The sequence below is a fragment of the Oryctolagus cuniculus genome, chromosome 4, assembly GCF_051225735.1.
Source record: "Oryctolagus cuniculus isolate XC-2025 breed Fujian yellow rabbit chromosome 4, ASM5122573v1, whole genome shotgun sequence".
NCBI lineage: Eukaryota > Metazoa > Chordata > Mammalia > Lagomorpha > Leporidae > Oryctolagus > Oryctolagus cuniculus.
The window spans coordinates 125027855-125048723 of record NC_142870.1 but is presented as its reverse complement, the minus strand read 5'-3'; the positions used below and the strand labels follow the sequence as shown (position 1 = coordinate 125048723).

At 41.7% G+C, this 20869-nt stretch overlaps 1 pseudogene; it reads left to right on the top strand.

Annotated features, from left to right (window-relative positions):
* Positions 1 to 1317: 1317 nt before the first annotated feature.
* LOC127482812 (vomeronasal type-2 receptor 1-like) overlaps positions 1318 to 20869 on the top strand; it is a 34600-nt pseudogene continuing 15048 nt past the window's right edge.

Genomic DNA, 20869 nt, shown 5'->3' with positions numbered 1-20869 from the left:
ATAAACTCTTTAATTCCAGTTTTCCACAGACTTTTTGAAATACGCTTGCTTTCCTGGGTTGTGCTCTTACAACTTCAAATTTACACTCCAGGAGGAGATTTTGAGAAGGTCCAAAGGGGAAGGCAGGGAGACAGGGACTCAGGATGAGCTGACCTGAATTGAGAGATTGAAAGGGATCAGGTAAGAAAGGACGGGGGAGGGAGCCTCAGGGAAGACTCGGGATGTGAGCCTGGACTGGGGATAAAGGCGTGAGACTGAGCTGAGGACAGTGTGTCACCTCGAGGTGCAGCTTCGAGAAAATGATGCATGTGGGGCTGGCGCTGTGGCACAGCAATTTAACACCCTGGCCAGAAGCCCCTGCAACCCATATGGGTGCCGGGTTGAGACCCAGCTGCTCCACTTCCGATCCAGCTCTCTGCTATAGCTTGAGAAAGCAGTAGATTTAGGCCCAAGTCCTTGGGCCCCAGAAACCCATGTGAGAGACCAGAAGAAGCTCCTGGCTCTTGGCTCCTGGCTAAGGATCGCCTCAGCTTCAGCCATGTGGCCAATTGGAGAGTGAATCATTGGATGGAAGACCTCTCTGCCTCTCCTCTCTCTGTGTAACTCTGGCTTTAAAATAAATGAATAAATATTTTAAAAAAAGAAAATGATGCACATGAAAAATGTTTCTCAAACCTTACAGGCTTTGCAAAAAATTTTTCTAAGGTAGCCTTTTATAGCATCTCCCATCACCGATAAAGACACTGAGACACAGAAATTAAGTGACTTTCTTACAACCACAGTAAAATAGTTGCAGAACACAGTGCAAAGTGATGTCTCTAGTTCAGATCTCTTGATTTTCCGCTCAGCTTTTTTTATAGCCCTAAGGAAAGAGCTTGGCCTGGTGTAAGCTTTTCTATACTTAGAGGTGAAATAGGATACCCTTTCTCACTTTGATGTGAGAGACACGCCTGCAAGTGGGGTTGATGGGAGAATGGATGGGGCTGACCTTCGATAACCAAGACAGCGACAGTTTAGCTGACATGAAGACTCTTCTAAACCCCAAACCCACGATGATGTCACACGTTGTTGCCAAGTGTACCAGAGATTTTTATGAGGCTCTCTTCACAAGGGCTCTCAGTTCCTAGTCCAGATCCATAAATTGCACATGAGCAGGAGGCTCGCTGACTGAGAGATGACAATTAAGTAGCAAGTAGTGGCAAGCTGAGTCCACTGGGATGAGGCTCACAAGCCCTCGGGTGCCACTCTATCACGGTGCCTCATCACAACTTGTATCATTTCAACACTGGCCATTTCCCCAGCACTCAGCTTGTTAGAATGGCCAGCAGAAAGAAATGCTTGGTCCTAGGATTTCTTGCATTTTTGTAGGCTGAATGGGGCACTGAAGGCCAAGAAGAGGAGGAACAGACCTGCAGGTTGCTGGGCAAGTTTGACTTGAATGGGTATGTAGACGCCCAAAACCACTCAGTGATCATTGGAGGCCTGTTTCCTATTCACTCCAGGACCATCCCAGCAAACGAGTCTATTTTGGAGCCAGTATCAGCAAAGTGTGAAGGGTAAGCCTCTCGCAGTCTTCTCTCTATAGCAATAGCAGGGGCGGGGCGCAGCAGAGGGTGTGATGGACAGTGTCTGCTCCAGGATCCCTGACTATCTGTTTGACTCTGGATAGACAGTTCTTGTTTCTGGGCCTCAGTTTCTGCAAGGTGAACATTCTAGGATTGCTTACAAATTGGAACAGGTTACTCTCCAGTGGGTGTTTGCCCACTTAGGCATCTCAGACAAAAAGGAGCACATTTTGTATAATACGAACATTGCTCCTCTGAGAGGGTTCAACATCTCCTGAGAGCCTGCTAGAATGTGGAATCCTGGGCTGCCTCCCGATCTGCTGTGTCAGAATCTGCGTTTTGACAGCCTGCCTGGTGATTCAGGCACGCAGTGAGGGCTGAGAAACACTGAAGCAGAATTGCTGTTGGTCAGCGCCGTGGCTCACTAGGCTAATCCTCCGCCTGCGGCACCAGCACACTGGGTTCTAGTCCCGGTTGGGGTGCCGGATTCTGTCCCGGTTGCTCCTCTTCCATTCCAGCTGTCTGCTGTGGCCCGGGAGTGCAGTGGAGGATGGCCCTGCACCCGCATGGGAGACCAGGAGAAGCACCTGGCTCCTGGCTTCAGATTGGCAAAGTGTGCTGGGCTGTAGCGGCCATTTGCATTTGAATCAACAGAAAGGAAGACCTTTCTCTCTCTCTCTCTCTCTCTCACTAACTCTGGCTATCAAAAAAAAAAATGAGAAAGCACTGTTATAGTTTTAATGTTGGTTGTTATAAACTAAGCTCACCTCAAGTGAGAATACAGCATGTGGGAATGATGATTGATTTCTGAACTAAAATTAATGGCAAGGTTCCTTCAGTTGCTGAAGGCTTCCTCCCCGAATCCTCTCACCTCCAAGCTACCAGGTCAGGAAATGAGCCCAGGCTGGATCATCTGGTTTGCTAGATTTGCAGTGCAAAGACAGGCAAATGTGGGATAGATTTCTGGACTTCCCCACAAACACACACACATGCACCCAAACACACACACACAAAGACACACTTGCACGCTGGCACACACATACACACACAGACCCCACACTTGAGAATGACAGACTTAAAAGAAAAAGAAACCATTATCTAGGATTCTACTTCCATGACAAAGTAGCTCTGTTTATTTTCCCATATTCTTTCTCAGCCCTTTAGTTGCACGAATCCATGTTGTTTATGTCGATTTGGCCATATCACATTCACAGCTTCATATCAGGCATTGGTGTTGTATGGTAAGGATTTCCATGATGCTGTTTGCTATTTATACCCTTAATTGTAACTGTATGCTGTAGATATTCTAGCACCTTCTTATATCATTAAATTTTACTCATCACAGCTCCAATCTTTTGAACCTATTTCATGCTTCATGTTTGAGATACCGTTAGAGAGATGGATAGACTGTAATGTTGGCAAAAAGATTTCAATCACTCCTTATTTAACTTTGGCATCTTCTTTTTTTTTGTTTTAAATATTTATTCAGTTAAAAGAGTTACACACAGAGAAGAGGAGCCAGAGAGAGAGAGAGAGAGAGAGAGAGGTCTTCCATCTGTTGTTTCACTCCCTAATTGGCTGCAATGGCTGGAATTGCGCCGATCTGAAGCTAGGACCCAGGAACTTCTTCCAGGTCTTCTTACGTGCTGCAGGGACCCAAGGTCTTGGGCTATCTGCTACTGCTTTCCCAGGCCATAGCAGAGCTGGATCAGAAGTGGAGCAGCTGGGACACGAAGCGCTTCCCATATGGAATTGCCGGTACTGCAGGCGGCAGCTTTTACTCTCTATGCCACAGAGCCGGCCCCATCTCTGGCATCTTCTAACTGGTTTTCATGATTGCAGTGTAGCAAAAGGAAGAGGGAAGAGAAGCACTTTTGCTTACAACTAAATATTTGTAAATCAGCTCATAATTTATTACAGACATTTTCAATCCTTAATAATATAAAATGGAAGTTTAGGGTTTTTCATAATATAGAACACTAATGTTTCATAAACTGAATGCTTAATTTGCTCTCCACTCTTCACTGGAATTTCTGAAGGTTATTTGCCTCTAAGAGGAAATTATATATGTATAAATTTTCATGTAAATCCATGCTTCAATAAGAATAACTAGCCATAGTCACTGAAAGCAGTGGTGAGCAGTAACCACGTCCTATCTGAAACATCCTCCACTTACCAGAGATGCAGAGAGGATTTGCGTGCACTTGCTTGGCTTTCCATTACGCATTGGCATTTATGTGCATCTAATAAAGGACTGTGTGGTTTTAAAAAAAATGGTGAAGCGGTACCGAGCAGACTTAAGCAATATTCACATGTAAGACACACAGTGGTTCCCAGGGTGGGGAGCAGCCGAGTCACCCTCTTTCTTAGCTGTGTCTGCTCAGGTTCTCTCAGAAGGGAGAGGAGGGCAAGAGAAAGGTGAGCAGGGAGTTCAGTTCCATGGCTCACTTGCAAGTGCAGGGGTGGGGTGGCTACCAGTCATTCACACCAAAGTAGGACTGATCTCTCACTCGGGCCTACTCGCTATGAGGGAACAGCAATGTTTGGAAGGTGGACAATGGAAGGAGAGGGAATTCTGGAGAGAACTGAGGGCGTGCAGCTGGGAGTGAAGCACAGGAGTGGAAGGTGAGGAGCAATGGAAGCCGGTGTGAGGCACCAGGCATGCGGCATGACAGACGGGCTGGTGCGTGCTAAGACTGGCGAAGAGAAAGATAAGCATTGGATGGGAACATTGACAAGATTTATCATCTTCTTCAGAAGGTAAGTGTGAAACAGCAGAGAGAAGGTTTCCCTTTAAAACTGTGGTGTGGCGCAGCTGGTTAAACTGAAAGACTGGCATCCCACATGAGCGCTGTTGAAGTCCTGGCTGCTCCACTTGGGTCCGGCTGCCTGCTCATGTGCCTGGAAGAAACAGAAGATGGCGGAAGTGCTGTGGTCTCTGAACTCACGGGAGAGACCCGGCTGGAGTTGCAGCCCCCTGGCTTCAGCCTGGCTCAGTCCTGTGGGTGAGACTACTTGGGGAGTGAACCAGCAGATGGAAAGTACCTCTCTCTGTCTCTCACGTGCGCTTGTGCTCACTCTCTCTCTCTCTCTCTCTCTCTCTCTCGCTTCTCCGGTAACTCTTCCTTTCAAATAAACATCCGCTGGCCCCTGCGATACCAGGGGCCTGAGCTCCAGGGCTTGCCTCACACAGGAGCCAATTATCTGATTTCAGCATCTTCATACATATGTGTGAAAGTAAGCAACGACATTTATTTCCTGCATTTGTTTATCTTTTATACCGGGGCTTAAGCATGCAGATCTGGTAATTAAGAAAAACAAAACTTTAAAAATTCTCAAAATTTGGATCTGGCCTTTGTTTCTCTTGGGAAGAGAATTAATCTCTCTTCAGTGCTACCTAGATCTTAGGGACTGAAAATATCTCATTTAATCCTGAGAAGAGTTGGTTGAAGATGCAAAGTCCTCCTGTCAGAGGAGGAATCCACAGCTCTGAGGGGTTGGATGTCTGGTATAAGGTCATGTGGAAAGTATCAGGCACAGGTGGGGTGTCAGTGCAGGCCCTCCTAATCGGACAGGTGCCTTTTTTCTGATTTTTTTTCCATTAAAGAAATATTGTGCAAACTGACAGTATTCCTTAAAGAAGGATTCTGGGGTGAATGACTTCAATATTAACATTCAAATCATGTCAGAAAGATGTTATTTGAGTTAGTATATATGAATTTTGTGTATTGCTACCATAGGTATCTTCGTGTGTTTTAAAGTAATAGTTAATGTACAGAAGAAAATAAGAGAAGAGAAATGAGACTCATATGGCCCCTGGGACTTACAATAGATGGGGAAAATAAGTCAGGGGTTATTGGGTGCTTGGTTTGGAAGAGAGAATTAGGAATGTAGGAATATTTTTGTGAAAGGAGATAATCAGCAGTTTGAAATGCTCACAGTAAATGAAATATACAGAGGGCAAGAAGACTTCCAAAAAGCTTCTTCCCATCCCAAATCAGTCAACAATGAAGATCATGTACGCTTTAGTCTTTAAACTTCTAAGGTTATTAGGAAAAATTAATGATCTCAGACAAGGGAGGTGCCCTCTGATGTTTGGGGAAAAGCCACTCTTACCAATCCCAACAAAGAGCTGCTTTTCCTCCCAAAGACCTGCCGCATGCTCATGCCTGACAAAAGCTATTTCTTTTCAGGTTTAACTTCCGCGGATTCCGCTGGATGAAAACCATGATACACACAATCAAAGAGATTAATAAAAGAAAGGACATTTTGCCCAATTCTACTCTGGGTTATCAGATCTTTGACACCTGTTTCAGCATCTCCAAAGCAACGGAATCGGCATTGGTACTACTCACAGGGCAGGAAGAAAACAGGCCCAATTTTCTAAACAGTACTGGGGCGTACTTGGCAGGAATTGTTGGATCAGGTGGATCGTCCTTATCAGTTGCTGTTTCAAGAATTCTGGGGTTGTATTACTTACCTCAGGTATGGTGGAGTATTGTGTTGGGTGCTAACTTAAGAAGAAACACACACTTGGTCTGTGTTAAGTTGCAGCAAATAGCAAGATGCCAGGTGAGGCTGCATTAAGTTGCAGGGAGAAATGATGCTGCTGTCTCTAATTATGTAGCATCAGGCAAGTGTATATTGAAGCCTGCTGAGAGGTGACTTGAGACTCTTCCATATCCGCTGGGATCCTGGTTTAATTTTTGGCTTGAGGTTGTGACCCAGTGATTTGTATGTTTCCATCTCACTGTGCACAGTTCTCTGTAGCACAGTGGCTGATTGATGGATGGTATTGGGAAATAAATTTGTTGTCTATGTAAACACTTAGTATTCAAGACCGTTATTCTTCATGCACTGATTTGTGGAATGGGTCTCGGACTTTCACAGGATGGCTAGAATCTAGAGATGCTAACTTTTCCAGTTATTTAAACTGGGAGACAATAACACATTGAAACACAAGAAAAGATGATATTAAGAAGAACAGGTTATTAAGAAAATGTAAATAGAGCTCTGTAAGCATTCCTAAGGATGGGCCCTTGAAGGATTCATAGTGAGGACTTATTAAAGTGAAGGATGATTAAGCTTATTGAAGTTACTGAAGGCATGGGAGAATTTGAAATACTTGTAAAATATAGTGTTAAATAATATTCCTTATAATGCTCCAAATGCAAATTAGGAGAAACAGAAGTGAGAGGAGGGGTTGGGAGATATGGCTTCCAGCTTCGGTGTGGGCGTCCTGCAACTCAGACAGCTGCTGCTGCTGTGAGCCGTGAGCTCTGTCTCCCACCAAATACTCACTGTGGTCCAGGCATAATCTAGAAACCTCTAGATCAATCTTCTTGTTCAAGTCCTTGCAATGCATCTGAGAAAAAGGTAAAAGACATGTATACGAGAGATGATTTCATGTTGATTATCTCATCGACTAAATGAGCAGCCTAAAAATGTGTGTCTATCATTACCCTGATTTCCCTCACAGAGAAAGGGAGGTTCAGGGGAGGTAAGTGGTTTGCCTGAGATCTCCCACTGATCGGTTACGTAGCTGTGAGTAGAAACCAGGATCTCTGCTTCTGAAACCAGATTCTTTCCTAAGATGTTGCTTCTTGCATGATTCCACAGGAGAATGTAGACTTGGTCAATGGAGTAAAAATAGGACAAGCGGTAAAGGAAACAGAGGATAGTAATATTCTGGCTCATTCCTGAGGGAGTTGCCAGTCACAGAGAAGTGGAATCAGAACACAGAAGGTTTTCCAGGAGATGAGAATGGGATGTGATAAGTAAGAGAGTGACGTGTGTTTTCACTGTAGCGTCAGTTAGATTGAGAGAAAGATAGATACAACGTAGGTAAGATAGCTAGAAATTCCTAGTCACCCGAGACATTCTTAAGTTCTCACAGAAGGAAAGTACATACAAGAATCATTAAGCAAAAAAGAAAAAAATTTGTGTTTATCTACAGAGTGTCAATAAAATGAAAGCTTCTGGCAATTTCGTTGGAGATCACGATTTGAACTTGAGATTGAAGTGGTGTTCTTTATCACCTTTTTCAAGCTCAGTCTTAGGGTCTGCAAAACAGAAATCCTGGCAGAGTGATATAAGGAAAGAGAAGAAGAGAGTAAGACAAAATGGTGGTGATGGAAAAAAGGGAGTGGAACAGAACAAGAAAAAGAAGAGGGAGAGGAAGAAAAGAAGGAAGACAAAGAGGAGGTGTAGGAGAAAGAACATCAAGAGGAGGGGGGCTTGAGAGAGAAAGACACAACACACACGTGTGCACAGACACCCACCCACCCACAAGCACACAATACACACATGCACAAAGAGAGAGAGGAGACACTGGGCTTGCCAAATGGCCTGTGAGTCCATTCACTTTGCCATCTCTATGATAAGATGTTGGATCTGAGGAAGACCTTAGATGTCTTGACTTACTCACTCTGACTCGGATGAGCACAGAGGAATGGGGAGGAGACTGTGCTAGGATCCCTTCTGTGGAAAGTAGTACATTGAATGTTACATCTTAATAATTGGCTTTTCTCTTGGGATAGGGTGGGAAAAGGATGGCTGGAAAGGTGCGGAGTGTTCTCTCCAACAGTCCTTACTTGGGAGAAGGAAGAGGAATCTTAGGCTTTTCATCTATGCATAGATACATGAGTTCCTTTCTTCTCCAATCAGTATATTCTGAAATTGTATAATTTAAGATTTGCTATTGCTCTCTAATAATTACATGATTATTTTCAATTGTAGGTGGGCTATGCCTCTACCTGCACAGTTCTTAGTGACAAACACCAGTTTCCATCTTACATTCGCACCATAGCCAGTGATAAGTTCCAGTCTGAGGCCATGGTAAAACTTATCCAGCACTTTGGCTGGGTCTGGATAGGCACTATAGCAGCTGATGATGATTATGGAAAATATGGAGTGAAGATTTTTAAGGAGAAATTGGAGAGTGTCAACCTCTGCATTGCATTCTCCGAGATCCTGCCCAAAGTCTATTCCAAGGAGAAAATGCACAAAGTTGTTGACGCTGTAAGGACCTCCACTGCGAAAGTCATTGTGCTTTATACATCTGACATTGACCTCAGTCCTTTTGTGCTGGAAATGGTTTACCATAACATAACTGACAGGACATGGATAGCAAGTGAAGCGTGGATTACCTCAGCCTCCATTGCAAAACCCGAATATTTCCCATATTTTGGTGGGAGTATTGGGTTTGCAGTACCAAGAAGTGATATACCAGGATTAAAGGAATTTCTTTACAACATACATCCCAGTAGGGATCCGAATGACGTCCTGACCATTGAATTCTGGCAAACAGCTGTTAACTGCACCTGGCCCAATAGCAGTGTCCCGTACAATACTGACCACAGGGTGAACATGACCGGTAAGGAAGACCAATTACATGCCATGTCTGATAGATTCTGTACCGGAGAGGAGAAGTTGGAGGATCTTAAAAATACCTATCTGGATGTGTCTCAGCTCCGAATTACAAACAGTGTCAGACAAGCTGTGTACGCGATGGCTATGCCCTGGATCATATGAATAGATGTAAAGCGGGACAGGGTCCATTCTTTCCAGGACTGGTGTGTGCAAATATAGCTAACTTTGAGCCTTGGCAGGTAAGTAGTTGGTTTTACCCCATGGTAATGATCAGAATTCTCGCTCTTAAAACTATTAATTTGCTTTTGTACTTAATAGACACAATAGGATTACCCTATTTTGCGACGCCGGCCAACATATGATATTAATTTTAACAATTTATTTAACCTAGTATATGCAAGGCAATATTTTAACATATAATCATAATGGTGATAATATAAATTGTGAGCTTATTAATAAGATAATTTGCATTTTTGAACTATGCTTTCATAATGTAGTGTATATTTATGCTTACAGTATTTTTTCATTTGGCTAATCACCTTTCTAGTTTTAGTTGCCACAAGGTAGAGGTTGTTGTACCAGATATCAAAGGTATACAGCAAGTGAAGAAAAAACATCACATCTCCTGAATTAGATAATTTTCTTTCTAAGATTCTATTTTCTATAGAATTGCATTTTTACAAATTGTTTTTTTTCTCCCACCCCCTTGCTTTCTAGCTCATGTTCTATATACAGAGAGTTAAGTTTACAACCCACGATGGACGGAAAATTCATGTTGATAGAAATGGAGACGTGACTGGATACTATGATCTTCTAAATTGGCAATTAGATGATAATGGAGATATTGCCTTCGTGAAGGTTGGAGAATACATATTCACACAGTCTAAGTTTGAATTCATGATCAGAAAGAATTCAACAATATTTTGGAATACCGAATCCTCAAAGGTTAGTCACCCTGGTGTCTTATTTTGTTTATATGTAGAGAGAATTGCATTTCTATATTGTTTTAGGACTTGTGGAATCTAAACACCTAAAATGTGCCATTCCAAGCCAATTCTCCTAAGAATGCAGGTACTTCAAAAAAATTCTGGAAAGATGGAACCAAAGTAAAGTTTATTTTGATGCTAAATATTTTGAAGTCCATTCATAATTTTTCATAATGTGCATTTCCACACTTTTTTGAAGACCTCTTATATGGTACATACCTTTTCTATACATAGTTTCAGAGCTCTTATTTTTAGAGTCTTTTTTTTTGGTTATAACTTTAAACATTAATTTCTTTTTTTAACTTTTATTTAATAAATATTAATTTCCAAAGTGCAGCTTATGGATTACAATGGATTTTCCCCCCATAACTTCCCTCCCACGCGCAACCCTCCCATCTCCTGCTCCCTCTCCCATTCCATTCCATCAAGATTATTTACATACCAGGGGATTCCAATTTAATCCCATCAAGGTGGCATGTACCAATGCCATCTCACTAGTCCAAGTGATCAATTTCAGTTCACAATTGATCATAATGAAAGGACTAAGAGTCAAAGGGAGCACATAAACAAGTCTAGTACCTGCTAATACCAACCGATAGAATAAATAAAGGGGAGAGTGATCCAACATGGGAAGCGAGATACTCAGCAGACTCATAGAATGGCGGATGTCCTAAACAGCACTCTGGCCTCAGAATCAGCCCTAAAGGCATTCCGATCTGGCTGAAAAGCCCATGAGAGTATTTCAGGCATGGAAAGCCAAGACACTCTGGCAAAAAAAAAAAAAAAAAAAAAAAAAAAACCAAACAAAAAACAAACAAACAAACAAAAAACAAACAAACAAACAAAAAAACCAACCAAAACCAAAGCCTAAATGAAAGATCTCTGTGAGTGAGATCCCAGTGGAAAGAACAGGTCTTCAAAGAAGGAGGTACCTTTCTCTGAAGGGAAGAGAGAACCTCCACTTTGACTATGACCTTGTCTAAACAAGGTAAGAGTCGGAGAACTCAAGGGGCTTCCATAGCCTTGGAAACTCATGACTGGAGCATAGGGAGATTACTGATGCCATAGACAGGAGTGTCAATTTGTAAAGTCAACAACAGGAGTCACTGTGCACTTACTCCTCATGTAGGATCTCTGTCCTTAATGTGCTGTACATTGAGGCTTAATGCTATAACGAGTACTCAAACAGTATATTTCACTTTGTGTTTCTATGGGGGTGCAAACGGTTGAAATCTTTACTTAATGTATACTAAACTGATCTTCTGTTAAAAAAAAAAAAGAAGAAATTAGCAATTCCCAACTTGACTCTCGCTGGGATTAAACATGACAATAGGTCTGATCTGATTTCATCATCATTTAAAAAAAATCATCTATTATTTTACACTTTATGTTTCTGTGTGGTAGCAAACTGTTGAAATCTTTACTTAATGTATGCTAAACTGATCTTCTGTATATAAAGAGAATTGAAAATGAATCCTCATGTGAATGGAAGGGGAGAGGGAATGGGAAAGGGGAGGGTTGCAGGTGGGAGGGACGTTATGGGGGGGAAGCCATTGTAATCCATAAGCTGTACTTTGGAAATTTATATTCATTAAATAAAAGTTAAAAAAAATAAACAAAAAAAGATTATTTTCAATTATCTTTATATACAAAAGATCTATTTAGTATATATTAAGTAAAGATTTCACCAGTTTGCACCCACACAGAAACATAAAGTTTGAGTCCTAGTTATAGCATTGATTCACATTGGAGTAAGTGCATAGTGACTCCTGTTGTTGACTTAACAAATTGACACTCTTGTTTATGGTGTCAGTAATCTCCCTAGGCTCTTGTCATGAGTTGCCAAGGCAATGGAAGCCTTCTGAGTTTGCCAACTTCCATCTTATTTAGACAAGGTCATAGTCAAAGTGGAAGTTCTCTCCCTTCAGAGAAAGGTACCTCCTTCCCTCCTTCTTTGATGGCCCTTTCTTTCCACTGGGATCTCACTTGTAGAGATCTTTCATTTAGTTTTTTTTTTTTTCCAGAGTGTCTTGGCTTTCCATGCCTAAAATACTCTCATGGGTTCTTCAGCCAGATCCAAATGCCTTAAGGGCTGATTCTGAGGCCAGAGTGCTATTTAGGACATCTGCCATTCTATGAATCTGCTGTGTATCCTGCTTCACATGTTGGATCGTTCTCTCCCTTTCTAATTCTGTCAGTTACTATTAGCAGACACTAGTCTTTTTTTTTTTTTTGGACAGGCAGAGTGGACAGTGAGAGAGAGAGACAGAGAGAAAGGTCTTCCTTTGCCATTGGTTCACCCTCCAATGGCTGCCACGGCCAGCGCACCGCGCTGGTCTGATGGCAGGAGCCAGGTACTTATCCTGGTCTCTCATGCAGGTGCAGGGCCCAAGTACTAGGTCCATCCTCCACTGCACTCCCAGGCCATAGCAGAGAGGTGGCCTGGAAGAGGGGCAACCAGGACAGAATCCGGTGCCTCGACCTGGTGTGCCAGCGCCGCAAGGTGGAGGATTAGCCTATTGAGCCGCGGCACCGGCCCCAGACACTAGTCTTTAAACATTAATTTCATTATTTTGTTTTTCTTTTTCAAGTACTCCAGTCGCATTGATTTGATCTACTTTGTATGTCTTCCATGTCATATAAATTCCATTTCTACCTTTTTCTTGATCTCATTCTTATTTTCTTGGTTGTTTTCCTGCTTTCTTTAAGTGACCATTACTAAATTCTCAAATATATTGTTTTTTCCAAAATAGTTATGTTTATTTATTTTTTTACCCAGAAACCTTTTGTTTAGTTTTTTTTTTTTTTTTTGACAGGCAGAGTGGACAGTGAGAGAGAGACAGAGAGAAAGGTCTTCCTTTGCTGTTGGTTCACCCTCCAATGGCCGCTGCGGCCCGCACGCTGTGGCCAGCACACCGTGCTGATCTGATGGCAGGAGCAGGTGCTTCTCCTGGTCTCCCATGGAGTGCAAGGCCCAAGCACTTGGGCCATCCTCCACTGCACTCCCTGGCCACAGAAGAGAGCTGGCCTGGAAGAGGGGCAACCGGGACAGAATCTGGCGCCCCGACCTGGACTAGAACCCGTTGTGCCTGAGGCGCAAGGCGGAGGATTAGCCTAGTGAGCCGCGGCACCCGCTTGTTTAGGTTTCATTCAAACTTCATGCATTTCATAAATACAACATTGGGAACACAGTGATTCTTTGTACACCCTTTATCTTCCTCCCTCTGCTATTTCCATTCTTATTGTTTACTAAGATCTATTTTCAATTAACTTTATACACATAAGACTAACTCTATACTAAACAAAGAGTTCAACAAATAATATGAAAAAAAGGACTGTTTTTCAACAGTTGAGACAAGGGCTGTTCAATGTCATTACATCTTAAAGTGTCAATTTCAGTTCTATAGATTACGTTTTTTTATTTTATTTTTTTTCTTTTCAACTTTTATTTAATAAATATAAATTTCCAAAGTACAACTTTTGAATTATAGGGGTTTCTCCCCCCAATGCCTCCCTCCCACCCACAACCATCCCATTTCCCACTCCCTCTCCCATCCCATTCTTCATCATGATTCATTTTCAATTATCTTCATATACAGAAGATCAAGTTGGTATATACTAAGTAAAGATTTCAATAGTTTGCACCCACAAAGATACACAAATTATAGAGTACTATTTGAGTAGTAGGTTTACCATTAATTCTCATAGTACAATACATTAAGGGCAGAGGTCCTACATGGGGAGCAAGTGCACAGTTACTCCCATTGTTGATTTAACAATTGACACTCTTTTTTATGATGTCAGTAATCACCCAAAGCCTTTGTCATGAGCTGCTAAGGCTATGGAAGCTTCTTGAGTTCGCCAACTCTGATTTTATTTAGAGAAGACCATATTCAAAGTGGAAGTTCTCTCCTCCCTTCAGAGAAAGGTACTGCCTTCTTTGATGGCCTGTTCTTTCCGCTGGGAACTCACTCACAGAGATCTTTCATTTAGGTAATTTTTTTTTTGCCAGAGTGTCTTGGCTTTCCGTGCCTGCAAAACTCTAGTTAATGGGCATTTTACCCAGATTCAAATACGTTATGGGCTTATTATGAGGCCAGAGTGCTGTTTAGGGCTTTTGACATTCTATGAGTCTGCTGTGTAGCATGCTTCCCATGTAGGATCATTCTCTTCTTTTTAATTCTATAAATTATTTGCAGTCGCTGGTCTTATTTATGTAATCCCTTTGACACTTAATCCTATCTTTTTGATCAATTATGAACTTAAACTGATCACTTTAACAAGTAAGATGGCATTGGTACATGCCCCTCGATGGGACTGAATTGGAATCCCCTGGCACGTTTCTAGCTTTATCGTTAGGGGTAAGTTTGACTGAGCATGTCCCAAATTGTACATCTCCTCCCTCTCTTATTCCCACTCCTATGTTTAACAGAGATCACTTTTCTGTTAATTTTAAATGCCTAAGAATAATTGTGTGTTATATAAAGAGTTTAACTAAGATATTAAGTAGAACAAAAAAAGAAAAAAATACTAATAGGAATAAAATAATAAGTTGTTCCTTGACAGTCAGGACAAGGGCTGATCAAGTAATTGTTTCTCATAGTGTCCATTTCAGTTCAACAGGTTTCCTTTTAGGTGCTCAGTTAGTTGTCACCAATCAGAGAGCATATGATATTTGTCCCTTTGGGTCTGGCTTATTTCACTCAGCATGATGTTTTCAAGATTCCTCCATTTTGTTGCAAATGACCGGATTTCATTGTTTTTTACTGCTGTATTCTATAGAGTACATATCCCATAATTTCTTTATCCAGTCTTCTGTTGATGGGCATTTTGGATGATTCCATGTGTTAGCTATTGTGAATTGAGCTGCAATAAACATTGAGGTGCAGACATCTCTTTTATTTGCCAATTTAATTTCCTTTGGGTAAATTCCAAGGAGTGGGAAGGCTGGGTTGTATGGTAGGGCTATATTCAGGTTTCTAAGGAATCTCCAAACTGACTTCCATAGTGGCTTTGCCAGTTTGCATTCCCACCAACATTGGGTTAGTGTCCCTTTTTCCCCACATCCTCACCAGCATCTGTTGGTAGTTGATTTCTGTATGTGAGCCATTGTAACCAGGGTGAGGTGAAACCTCATTGAGGTTTTGATTTGCATTTCCCTGATTGCTAGTGATCCTGAACATTTTTTCATGTGTCTGTTGGCCATTTGGATTTCCTCTTTTGAAAAATGTCTATTGAGGTCCTTGGCCCATCTCTTAAGTGGGTTGTTTGTTTTGATGTTGTGGAGTTTCTTGATCTCTTAGTAGATTCTGGTTATTAACCCTTTATTGGTTGCATAATTTGTAAATATTTTTCCCATTCTGTATGTTGCCTCTTCACTTTCCTGACTGTTTCTTTTGCAGTACAGAAACTTCTCAATTCGATGCAATCCCAATAGTTGATTCTGGCTTTGACTGCCTGTGCCTCTGGGGTCTTTTCTAAGAAGTTTTTGCCTGTACCTATATCTAGCAGGGTTTCTCTGATGTTCTCTAATAATTTGATGGTGTTGGGTCATAGATTTAGATCTTTAATCCATGTTGAGTGGATTTTTGTGTAAGGTGTAAGGTAGGGGTCTTGCTTCATGGTTCTGCATGTGGAGATCCAGTTTCCCCAGCGCCATTTGTTGAATAGACTGTACTTGGTCCAGGAATTTGTTTTAGATCCTTGATCAAATATAAGTTGGCTGTAGATGTTTGGATTGATTTCTGGTGTTTCTATTCTGTTCCATTTGTCTATGCATCTGTTTCTGTACCAGTAGCATGCTGTTTTGTTTATAACTGCCCTGTAGTATGTCCTGAAATCTGGTATTGTGATGCCTCCGGCTTTGTTTTTGTTATACAAGATTTCTTTAGCTATTGCAGGCCTCCTGTACCTCCATATGAATTTCAGCATCATCTTTTCCAGATCTGTGAAGAATATCTTTGGTATTTTGATTGGTATCTCATTGAATGTATAAATTGCTTTTGGGAGAATGGACATTTTGATGATATTGATTCTTCCAATCCATGAGCATGGAAGATTTTTCGATTTTTTGGTATCCTCTTTTATTTCTTTCTTTAAGATTTTGTAATTCTTATTGTAGAGATCTTTGATGTCCTTGGTTAAGTTTATTCCAAGGTATTTGATTGTTTTTGTAGCTATTGTGAATGGGATTGATTTTAGCATTTTTTTTTTCTCAGCCATGGCATTGCCTGTGTATACAAAGGCTGTTGATTTTTGTGCCTTGAGTTTAAATCCTGCTAATTAGCCAAACTCTTCTGAGTTCCAATAGTCTCTTAGAGTTTTTTGGATCCCCTAAGTAAAGAATCATATCATCTGCAAAGAGGGATAGTTTGACTTCTTCTATGACCCAGGAGCATGTTTTTTAGTCTTCATGTGTTTGCATATGCTCTTGGATTCCTGAGTTGCTAATTTCCAGCTTCATTCCACTGTGGTCTGAGAAGATGCATGGATGGATGATTTCGATTCTTTTGAATTTGCTAAGACTTGCTTTATGGCCTAGTATGTGGTCAATCCTAGAGAAAGTTCCATGCACTGCTGAGAAGAATGTGTATTCTTTACGTGTAGGATAAAAAATTCTGTAGATAAGGTGCCTTTCTCTGAAGGGAGGAGAGAACCTCCACTTTGACTATGACCATGTCTAAACAAGATAAGAGTCGGAGAACTCAAGGGGCTTCCATAGCCTTGGAAACTCATGACTGGTGCATAGGGAGATTACTGATGCCATAAACAGGAGTGTCAATTTGTAAAGTCAACAACAGGAGTCACTGTGCACTTACTCCTCATGTAGGATCTTTGTCCTTAACGTGCTGTACACTGAGGCTTAATGCTATAACGAGTACTCAAACAGTATATTTCACTTTGTGTTTCTATGGGGGTGCAAACGATTGAAATCTTTACTTAATGTACACTAAACTGATCTTCTGTAAAAAAAAAAAAAAAAAAGAAAGAAATTATCAATTCCCAACTTGACTCTCACTGGGATTAAACATGACAATAGGTCTGATCTGATTTCATCATCATTTAAAAAAAATCATCTATTATTTTTCACTTTATGTTTCTGTGTGGGAGCAAACTGTTGAAATCCTTACTTAAGGTATACTAAGCTGATCTTCTGTATATTAAGATAATCGAAAATGAATCTTGATGTGAATGGAAGGGGAGAGGGAGTGGGAAAGGGGAGGGTTGTGGGTGGGAGGGACGGTATGGGGGGGGAAGCCGTTGTAACATATGAGTCGTACTTTGGAAATTTATATTCATTAAATAAAAGATAAAAAAAAATTCTGTAGATATCTGTTAGATCCATTTGGTCTATAGTGTTGATTAAATCTGCTGTTTCCATGTTGATTTTCTGTCTGTTTGATCTGTCCATTGCTGAAAGTGGAGTATTGAAGTTCCCTAATACTATTGTATTGAAGTCTAAGTTTCCCTTTAAGTCCCTTAACATATCTTTTAAATAACCTGGTGCCCTGTAATTAGGTGCATATACGTTTATAATAGTTATATCTTCCTGTTGAATTAATCCCTTAATCATCATATAGTGTCCCTCTTTTTTTTTTTTTTTTGACAGGCAGAGTGGGCAGTGAGAGAGAGAGACAGAGAGAAAGGTCTTCCCTTGCTGTTGGTTCACCCTCCAATGGCTGCTGCAGCCAGCGCACCGCGCTGATCTGAAGGCAGGAGCTAGGTACTTCTCCTGGTCTCCCATGCCGGTGCAGGGCCCAAGCACTTGGGCCATCCTCCACTGCACTCCCTGGCCACAGCAGAGAGCTGGCCTGGAAGAGGGGCAACCGGGACAGAATCCGGTGCCCTGACCGGGACTAGAACCTGGTGTGCTGGTGCCGCAAGGCGGAGGATTAGCCTAGTGAGCCATGGCGCTGGCCCCTCTTTGTCTCTTTTAACAGCTTTTCTGTTAAAGTCTATTTTGTCCTATATTAAGTTGACCATGCCAGTTCTTTTTCAGTTTCTGTTGGAATGGACTATCTTTTCCCAATTTCTTTTCTTTTTTTCTTTCCTTTTTTTTTTTAAGATTTATATAGTTTTGAAATTCAGAGTTGCACAGACAGAGGAGAGGTAGAGAGAGGCGAGGTAGAGAGAGAGAGACATAGAAGGGGAGAGAGAGAGAGAGAGAGAGAGAGAGAGAGAGAGAAATGGAGAGAGAGGTCTTCCATCCACTGGTTCACTCCCCAATTGGCCGCAATGGCTGAAGCTTTTCTTATCCGAAGCCAGGAACTTCTTCTGGTCTCCCACATGTACGCAGGTGCCCAAGGATTTGGGCCATCCTCTACTGCTTTCCTAGGCCATAGCAAAGAGCTGGATCGGAAGTGGAGCAGCTGGGTCTTGAACTGGCTCCCATATGGGATGCTGGCGCTTCATGACAGGGCTCCATATGGCGTTATCCCACTGTGCCACAGCGCCGGTGCCTTTCCAACCTTTCACTTTCAGTCTGCATGCACCTTTGTTGGAAAGATGTGTTTCTTGTAAGCAGCAAAGAGATGGGTTTTCTTTTTTAATCCATTCAGCCAGTCTGTGTTATTTATGTATTTATTTTTGACAGGCAGAGTGGATAGTGAGAGAGAGAGACAGAGAAAGGTCTTCCTTTGCTGTTGGTTCACCCTCCAATGGCCGCCGTGGCCGGTGCACCATGCTGATCCGAAGGCAGGAGCCAGGTGCTTATCCTGGTCTCCCATGGGGTGCAGGGCCCAAGCACTTGGGCCATCCTCTACTGCACTCCCTGGCCACAGCAGAGAGCTGGCCTGGAAGAGGGGCAACCGGGACAGAATCCGGCGCCCTGACTGGGACTAGAACCCGTTGTGCCAGTGCCGCAAGGCAGAGGATTAGCCTAGTGAGCCATGGCGCTGGCCCAGTCTGTGTTATTTAACTGGAGAATTGAGGCCATTTACATTTAATGTGACTACTGATAAGTAATGATTTTACCCTGCCTTTTTTCCAAAAATATTTCTAATATATACTTTGAACTTCCTGTGATCTTTTACTGAGACATTTTCTTCCTTTACCTTCTTTAGCACTGATGGCCGTGTTTTTGTGTGTAACACATCTTTAAGCGTCTTTGGCAGGGCTGGACTAGTGGTGACAAATTCTTTCAATTTCTGTTTGCTATGAAAGGTCTTTATTTCACCTTCATTCACAAATGAGAGCCTTGCATGATAAAATATTCTGGGATGGCAGTTTTTTTCACTTAGTACAATGTGTTGTGGCGAGGATCTTTTCTGGTCCTGTTTATTGGGAGTTCTGTGTACATCCTGTACTTGGATGTCTCTTTCTTTCTCCAAACCCCCAGAGTTTTCTGCTAGTATCTCACTAAAATGTCTTTCTAATCCTTTCTCTCTCTCCATGCCTTCAGGAACTTCTAGAACCCTAATGTTGGTTTTTGTAATAGTATCCTGTGGATTCCCAACAGTATTATTTAGATTTCTAATTTCCTCTTCTTGTCTTTGGATTGTCTGTATACTTTCCTGTGCTCTGTCTTCTAAGTCCAATATTCTCTCTTCTGCCTAACTGATTCTTTTTCAAGGCTCTCAACTGTGCTTTTTGTTTGTTCTATTGAATTCTTCATTTCATTTTCATTTCTCTTCAATATTTCAATATCATGTTCTATTGAATCTTTCATTTCATTTTGATTCCTCCTTAAGATTTCATTTTCAAGAGAGAGATTTTCTTTCATGTCCTGCATGGATTTCAGTAGTTCATGCATTTGTTTTTGATTACTTTTAAGTATTCTTTTTTTTTTATTTGGCAGGCAGAATTAGACAGTGAGAGAGAGAGAGACAGAGAAAAAGGTCTTCCTTCCGTTGGTCACCCCCCAAATTTCTGCTACGGCTGGTGTGCTGCGCCGATCTGAAGCCAGGAGCCAGGTGCCTCCTCCTGGTCTCCCATATGGGTGCAGGGCCCAAGCACCTGTGTCATCCTCCACTGCCCTCCCGGGCCACAGCAGAGAGCTGGACTGGAAGAGGAGCAACTGAGACCGGAATCTGGCTCCCATATGGGATGCCGATGCCTCAGGCAGAGGAGTAACCAAGTGAGCCACGGTGCCAGCCCCCTACTTTTAAGTATTTTTAAAATCAATTTTTTGAGTTCCATCTCTTGCATTTCTTCTATCTCATCATCTTCATAATCTTGTATTCGAGTGTTATGTTCTTTTGGGAGTGTCATGATGCCTTCCTTATTCTTCCCAGGTGTGTTATCAGGAAGCTGGATTGAAAGTGGAGTAGTTGGGATTAAAACCAAGACTGATAATGGGCTGCAAGGTGGCCTTAACCTCCTGTGTAACAACATAGGCTCCCTTATGAAATCTTTTTATCTGTCAGACTCTTGCTCTCTACTTTCCGTGGGTAGCAGTAGACATATATAGATGTACACACACTCACAAAAGCATTTACACATGCACACTTACACCCTAGTCTGTCACTTTCTGGCCCATCTTTAAGTAACACTTGGATGCCTTATAGCTAGATGTAAAAATAGCAGCCTACCACTGATAGGGTATTTTATTTCTTTGACTTAGAACTACTCTGTCCAATCCAATAGTGCCTAGCCACAGATAACTTTAAAAATGTAAATTAATGAAAATTCAATAAGATATACAATTCAGTTCTTAAGCTATATTTCAAGTGTTCAAAGGGCACATGTAACTAAGGGTTACCATGCTGACAGCACACATATATAACACTTCTAGCATTGCACGAAGGGTTGAGCTGCCCTGAGCTTAAAGTATAAACCATCTCCAGTGGCCCAGTCCTCTAACCTGGATGAAAAGTTATTAAATAATTTGGCCTTGAGATTTGTGCCATGTAGGAGTTCTTAATATACCATTTTACATGAAAAACATAACATTTTAAATGAAAAAAGGAAAAATATTATTGTTTGCATATATGAGACTCATAGAATATT